Genomic DNA, 7,500 nt, shown 5'->3' on the forward strand with positions numbered 1-7,500 from the left:
TGCGAAAAATATTTGAAGGATAATAAACACAATAGCCTCAGTTTGGCTTTAAAAATATGCTCGGATATTTGTCCTTGGACGTTATCTGTTCCTCGTAGCTCACAGTTTTCCTCGAGCTTCGCTCTCGGAAAACTGTTCGCTTCTCGGAACAGATAATGTCCGCGGACAAATATCCGAGCATATTTTCGCGCCAAATGGAGTCTATTGTTTATTTGTAGCATTGTAATATGCATCTCATGGACAATAACATTCATTCTCGTTTCTTGTCCTTAGGGAGATGGATCCACCTGGTATTATTTGCATCAGTTTTGTGAAATATTAGCTCTAAAAGGAGCGAGAAGAAATTCAGCCTTTTTTTTCTCAGCAATAAACCACAATAATCTTATTGAGTTCACTTTGTCCATGTTGGTAGTGTGGAACAAAAGACTGGACAAAGTCACTGAGAAATCCAGACAATGCTGTTGAGTTTTAAGCAGTTTCTTTAGTGCTCTTCACAATGTCAAACTTTTCAGTTTCTTCTTAGAACTGAATACCAGTCCTTAACTTTTTTCAGTTGTGAACTTTTTGGACCAGCACAGAACTTTAAGATGCCACTTCTCTAAATGTTGTACTGATAAAACAAAATGGGGACAACATATTCAAGCAAACAGATCACAAATGCATGTTGTTTGCACCTGCACGCAAACTTTGCGAATGCTTTTGATCTGATGAGTTGCCAACCCATAATGCTCCAGATACATGTAGTGACGTCGAAAATGGTTTTAGTTTAAATGCCAGGACACCTCCAAACACATTCAATGACAATTTGTCAAAGAAAAAGTTAAAATTAAAAACAAACATCTTCTTAAGCATTGAGACCCACATGAAATAGCCTTTGCATATGTGTATTATTCTGATGACTGGATTCCATCTACTTAATATACAATGATCTTTTTAGGATAATACCAGCTAGGCCAGTCGGCAGATAATGCTAGAGTGAACTTCTTGCTATACAGCTGAAAATTAATTTTGTGGAATGCCCCTTTCAGGGATGTTTCCTAGTTGTCTATGCTCTAAAGATTTTGTTCAAACTCATCAAGTACAATGTAGCATGCATGTGTGAAATGTATCAAGGTTAGATCAGTTTTGCAATATGCACTGTGTTGTCTGAACTGGTCCTTGTAAAATTTTTGTAGTTTCTTGTTTTTTATTGTTAAATATGGAAAAAAAAAAGATTTACTTTCTGAAAAAAAAAACCATTAGTGACGTCTCTTGATCAGGTTAGGATCTGATGAATTTTTATTTTAAAAGGCAAGCAAATCAAGGGGCAAATTAATTTTCTCTGAGCTGTTTAATGTCATTAAGTGGGCTTTCCATGATGAAGCATTAGAAAAAATTAGAAATCACAGACGCACTATAGCTCGTGCTGTGACAGATCGTACTTTATGTATTCCACTTTATCTCTGAAAACGAGATCAGTTACATTTTGATGTACTTCATTGAAACACGCCAGCTTGGCTTAGAACCAGAATCGGCTACAAAGGACAGACTTCAAACAAGATATCCAACAAATTACCTGTACGTGATCTAAACAAACTTCTGAAAACACAATCTGGTGATATTTCTCCTTACTTTTTACGAGAACTCACTGCGATTACATGTTTAGAACATAAGTGCAAAACTTTCTTGTCACTGTCGAGGCACATCGAAAAACAGTTAGGCAAGTGGAGTAAAAAAACTTCTTGTTCGCTCGAATTTTAAAGCCAAACAAACCAGCAAAAGATCGATTATTTTGGTCTAAAAAGAGTACAGATGATTGTTATTCCAGCTAACAATAAAAATTCGAGTTTTCATTCCTGAGCAAAGGAAAAAACGACTAAACCACTATTTAAATGACAATACATTGAATATTTAAATTAGTGTATCTTTGGACGAATACATAGATTATTCATGTACTAGCCCTGCACACAGAGATTCATCAAAATGGGAATTTTCTTGGAATTTTATCATTTTACAAGAAGTCCACATCTACATGTATGATCATGACTGTGGCAAAATTACTGTGAAGTGGATTTAAGTCAAAGGAATGATCTCGAAAACACAAGTGTCAGAAATGTTACTAACAGAGTAGCCACAAGCAATTTAAATCACTTAAAAATGAGAGCTCAGCATGCATCGATGGTGGATTCATAAATAATAATTATTATCCACACATGCCTGTCTTGGAAATTATAGTGCGACGCACCTTACCGTGGCCACCCAACAATCTTTCACATTTGACAATTAGGTGTAATTACGTCAACTCAAACAACCCATTCAATGGTGTTCAACTACAACCGTGTGAACGTTGCAAGGAGGGTTGACTGTCAATCAAATTCGCTCACTCTGATTGGCGTATAAGTTTTAAAAATTTTTGTTGGGTGGCCATTGTAAGGTGTGTCGCACTGTAAAATACACAAAGATGGACTGCGTTTTTCAAGGAATGACCACTGCTGAGTTACAGTACCTACTACTAACAAATTATTGTTATGCCTTAGTCAGCAGTAAATAATTTGTGAATAAGAAAGACAGGAAGCAACAAAAGACTGCAAGCAATTTTACTGACCCAACATGCATTGTGAAACCTCAAGTTAATACCAATGCAATGTAGATCTTAATGCTATTTATAAGCTCATCTTTGGATACTGTTAGGAGAAACTTTGAACAATATTTTTTAGAACATGGAGTAAAGTACACATTTATACAGAGAAAGAGAGTAAGGACATACAGAGGTCCTTTTATTTTTCAAGTTTTACCACCCAAACATGAGCATTGAAAGCACAAGAAAAGAGATTGACACTTCTTGTTCAAATACTCACTACACTAGGTTGGTTTTTGAGGAGAGGGGAAACTGGAGTACCCAGAGTAGAGAACCAACAAACACAACCCACATGTAAATCTGGGCCACATTGAGATGAGTGCTCTCACCACTGCACCATCCCTGATCAAGTCATCATGGAATTTATCATTACCTGCCCAATCTATACTGATGGAAGAAAAATATTGACCTTAGTATAATTCAACAACAGTCATGTCAAAAGGGGTGGGATTAGATGTCCAATCTCTCTCGGCCATACACTCAATGTAGAGAGCCATTTGATGGACCTTTTGGGGAGCTGCAGAAGCAATTATTTCACCTGTATTGCAATGGATGTGACTTTCCATGAGGAGACACTCGCCATCTCTGCCAACAAGCAAAAGCATTGTTTTATCAGGAGGCAAGATCAACACTGCAGCAAGCTTTGAATGTTGTGGTTTTGAAATAAGATTGTGTAGTATACCTGCAAATGAAGTAAAATCATTAAACTGATACTCATCCCCACACTTGACAACCCCTGAAAATCCAAGTTGTGGGTGATTGACTATTTCAGGAACACGTGTTTCCCTGATAATAGGTGCCTGTGGAAGCAAAGGCATAGATGGGTTACTGTTTGTTTGTGACTGTCTCTGTCTGCCACACCACTCACATACACAAGACCTACGACCTTCTCCAGAGCATATCTGAGAAGGGCAAACTGAACACTTACCTAACGATCCCTGTGAAACTGGCCTCTGATGACCTTGCCTTAGATGACCACAGATACTGCAGTGGGGTGCCCTTCTCTGTGATGATGAAGATGGTGGCATTATTGTTGATGGAACGGGGCCCCTGGCTGAAGGAAATGGTTGAACAGGTGGTGCTGCAATGGAAAGAGTCATAATCTGGATGGTCAAGTTCTGAACAACTTGCTCAACATTGCCATCAATTGAACTTGTAAGTGGCTCATCATCATTACCATCATCAGAGGTTCTTGACTCTACTGTGTCTTCACCCTCCTCATTTGCAAGACCATCAGTAGCGGTGGCATTTTGTCGTGTGTGGATGGTCTGGTTAGCAACTGCACCTAAGGATTTAATGGCATCTTCAATACCCTTAGAGCAAATTGGGCAAACAGTAACAACAGTTAAACAGCACAAATGAAACGAATGCCAACAACCTTCAAAGATCTTCCATGGAGAATTGGTGGAAATGGAGCAGCCGGATAGATCACATCGTCTTCCTTGGTCAGGACATGGTTGGAATTGAAATCCCAAGGGAAGACAATCCTTCTTCATTGGTGTGTCTCCAAACAAAGCTGGGACATGCCACAGATCCTTCCTTTGCCCTGGTATCCGTGGTAGGAGATGGGCTGCCCCAGGTGAATTTGCAATGGCAGTTAAAATTGTGACAATTGAAGATGCAACTCTGGAGAACAAATTAACAAGTTGACGGCGGCTAAGAGTATAATTCTTGTTGGGAGTAAAGGCAGCACGGAAGTTAGCTTGCCTTTCCCCTGATACAAAAAAAGAAAATAATTTTTGTTGGAGCTGGTCAACAGAATCTGAAGGATTTGTTGATTTTCTTGCAAGGCTGTGGACAAATTCAACAAAATACTCATCAATGACACCAAGAGAAGCTGTAAAGAAATTATAAACATCATTGCATCTACTTGTTTGCCAAAAAAGAATGTTACTCAGCCAGAACAAGGGTGCCTTGTTATAGTTTTTCCTGTGAAAGCAGAAAAACATGATCCAAAGCCTGAAAACCGAAAGGTAATAATCATCAAATCGGTTCAACTTGAACAAAACATTGTAACTGCAAAGTATCAAAGGAATATAGTCCATACTGGACATCTTTGACCTGACAAAAAACGGATTTAACAGCAGTTTGTACTAAAGTCCAGCCACCATATATCAACTCTAACAAAAACTGAATTCGCCAAGGCTTCGGCTTGTCTGCAAGTTTCCTGCCTGGAAAAACAGATTCATAAACAAGACGCATGAATGGCATATATGCTAAAACAATATCTTCATCGGCATTAAGGTCTACGTGCAATGGACCCAATGTGGGAATAACTGAGACAAGCGGATGATGATGGGAACCCTGGGATGCATTGCTTGCAGTTGTTGTTTCATTGGCTTTCTCACACACAATTTTCCTCGGAAAATATTGGCCAGGCCAGTCAGCTGGCATTAAAACAACAAACCTAGAGAGATACTCTTTCATGTTAGTTTTTAAAACAATATCAAAAGCATCCTCATAATTCGTCTTGCTCTTCAAAGGTAACTTAACGAAATCAATTAAATAAACATCCTTGAAAGACCGAAGAGAACGAACATCTTGGTAGTCATGAAATTCCATCTGCTGCCTACCCATGACTGGATCAAAGGAATAAGAGGTGAACTCTGGCATTGATGAGGAAAATGTAAAATTACAAACTTGACTTAAAAACTGGACAGAACATACCTTGTTTATGAGAAGATCAACATCAATGCCATTAGGATTATGAATTAAATGAACTGAGTTGAACTCAATGGCAGGTGCTTCTTTGACAATTTTGATGATGATGGTGCACATGTGACCCACTTGGCAAGTAGCACTTGCATCTTGAGGTCGTCTGATGGTGTGTACATTGTGGTAGTCATCTATCATCAGCAAAATGGCACACTTCTTGTTGATAGCTTCTTGAATTGCGTTGTTGCACAAATTGAAGTTCTCCTTTGCCATGGCTGCTCGATTTCTGGTAATGGTCCTGCTAGAAACACTGGTTCCAAGTTGACGCTGTGTTTCGATACCAGGTTGCGACAAATTACAAAACTTAAGACATAAAACATTGTCCTCTTGAAAAAAATTACACTTTTGCGAATAACTAAAACATAACTGATACAAAATAAGAACTGTGCGTTTACGGTTTAAAAGATTTCTGTCCTCAGAATGGCGGGAAGAGGTCATGCAAGACAAAATAAAATTGAAAACATTTGTGGCACCAGCCTGGGAACAAAACATAAAAAATTCATTTGGCTCATAAATAGGGGTATTCTTGTTCTTCCCACAGTGTGCTTGCAAGGCATCTTGAAGCCTTCTAATTTCTTGGGCAAACTTTTCACCTATAACAGATAGATAACAGATAAGAACAAAAGCCAATAATCAAATAAGGTAATATGCAGTTAATTTTCTATGTCATCATTATTAATATATTATTACAAGTGTTTCTTCACTGACCATGAATTCAGATTTGAAACTTAAATTATGGTGCGGCACTATTGAAGTGCTTTAGATAAGCTACATAAAGCTACTTTAAAGCCAATGTACATCTGCCGAAGCCGTAACAGTTGGAGTACAGCCATTAAACAAAGTGGCAACGCATAAAGTCCTGATCCACTATTTACAAGTACTTCAAAGAAAAACGATGCATTTTAACGTGCCCTTTGAAAACTTCCCCTCACATTGAACTTAAGAGTAACAGGATACAAAAGTTAATTATAATTTTCGACAGTCCAAGTTACAACCCTTTTCATCAGATAAAATAAACTTACCCGTAACTTGGAGAAAGTCCTTATCTAAACTTGGAGGTGGTGCGCCCGGTAATTCATTTTCTGCCGACGTATCTGTTGAAATAAAATTGAAAACAGATGTTCTCTAGGACGTCTGATAACACTAAACGACGACTGACAGAATGTGAATGAATAGACATACCTCCTTCCAATGATTCGCCTTGTGCAGCTGCATTCAAGTTGACGTTGGCATTGGAATGAAGCAAGGGATTTCTTGTAACTTCGTGATAACATTTCCTACAAATAGACTTCCCTTCCCAAGAAAGAAATTTGGTCTTTGATCGCGTCTTTTCGCATTTAGCGCATTTATTGCAATACATTTAAGCTTACTTAGTAAACATTTACTCTTTACTCAAGAATACTCGAAAAAAGAGCGTTGCTTCCCAGAGCGACACTAAAAGGGTTGCTTACAAAAACGGGTAAAGAAAGAAAAAAATTCCTGCCCCATAAAACACCCCTTGATAAACTTTTTCCCGCCATTTGAAGTTTAAAAGACCACCTTAAACTGCCAGAAGGTATAGAAAGAACGATCGAAGAAACACGAATTCAAGTTATCGCTCCGAAAGCTATCTTTGTTTACATCAGAGAGCGCGGTTGGGAAACTGGATACTACAACTTTCAACAGCCAATCAGACAAAAGTCTCCTTTGTTGTTACAGTGTCAAATGGAGTATTGCCTCCTGGATGCGCTCTAAACTTGAGCCAGTGATATGGTTACGTGTACTGGTCACATTGGCATACATGAAGGGGCGGACGGACGTACGGACGTATGTACGTACGGACGTTCATGACGTCATGACTTTAAAACCAAATTTTCTCACATCGATGGGTTACCATATTTTCTTAACTATGGTGCTCCGCGCGCGCGCGCCTTCCGGGCGCGCGGAGCTCCGCTATTAGAATAACTACCACTCCCTTGTCATATTAAAAGGGCCGAAACAGTCACGTGGCGATTAAGATTACGCGAATTTATATTTTGAGATGATGTTTTCGTTTTCTCCGTTTTCGTTGCTTAAGCTCCCTATTACAGCATCTCCGTTAACTATTTTAGGCTGAGAGAGACGGTGAGAAGTTTATTGTCCAAGGAAAGAAACGGCGAGAAGGCCAGGCCTCGAACCCGCGACCCCAG

The sequence above is a fragment of the Montipora capricornis genome, chromosome 6 (assembly GCF_036669925.1).
Source record: "Montipora capricornis isolate CH-2021 chromosome 6, ASM3666992v2, whole genome shotgun sequence".
Taxonomy (NCBI): Eukaryota; Metazoa; Cnidaria; class Anthozoa; order Scleractinia; family Acroporidae; genus Montipora; species Montipora capricornis.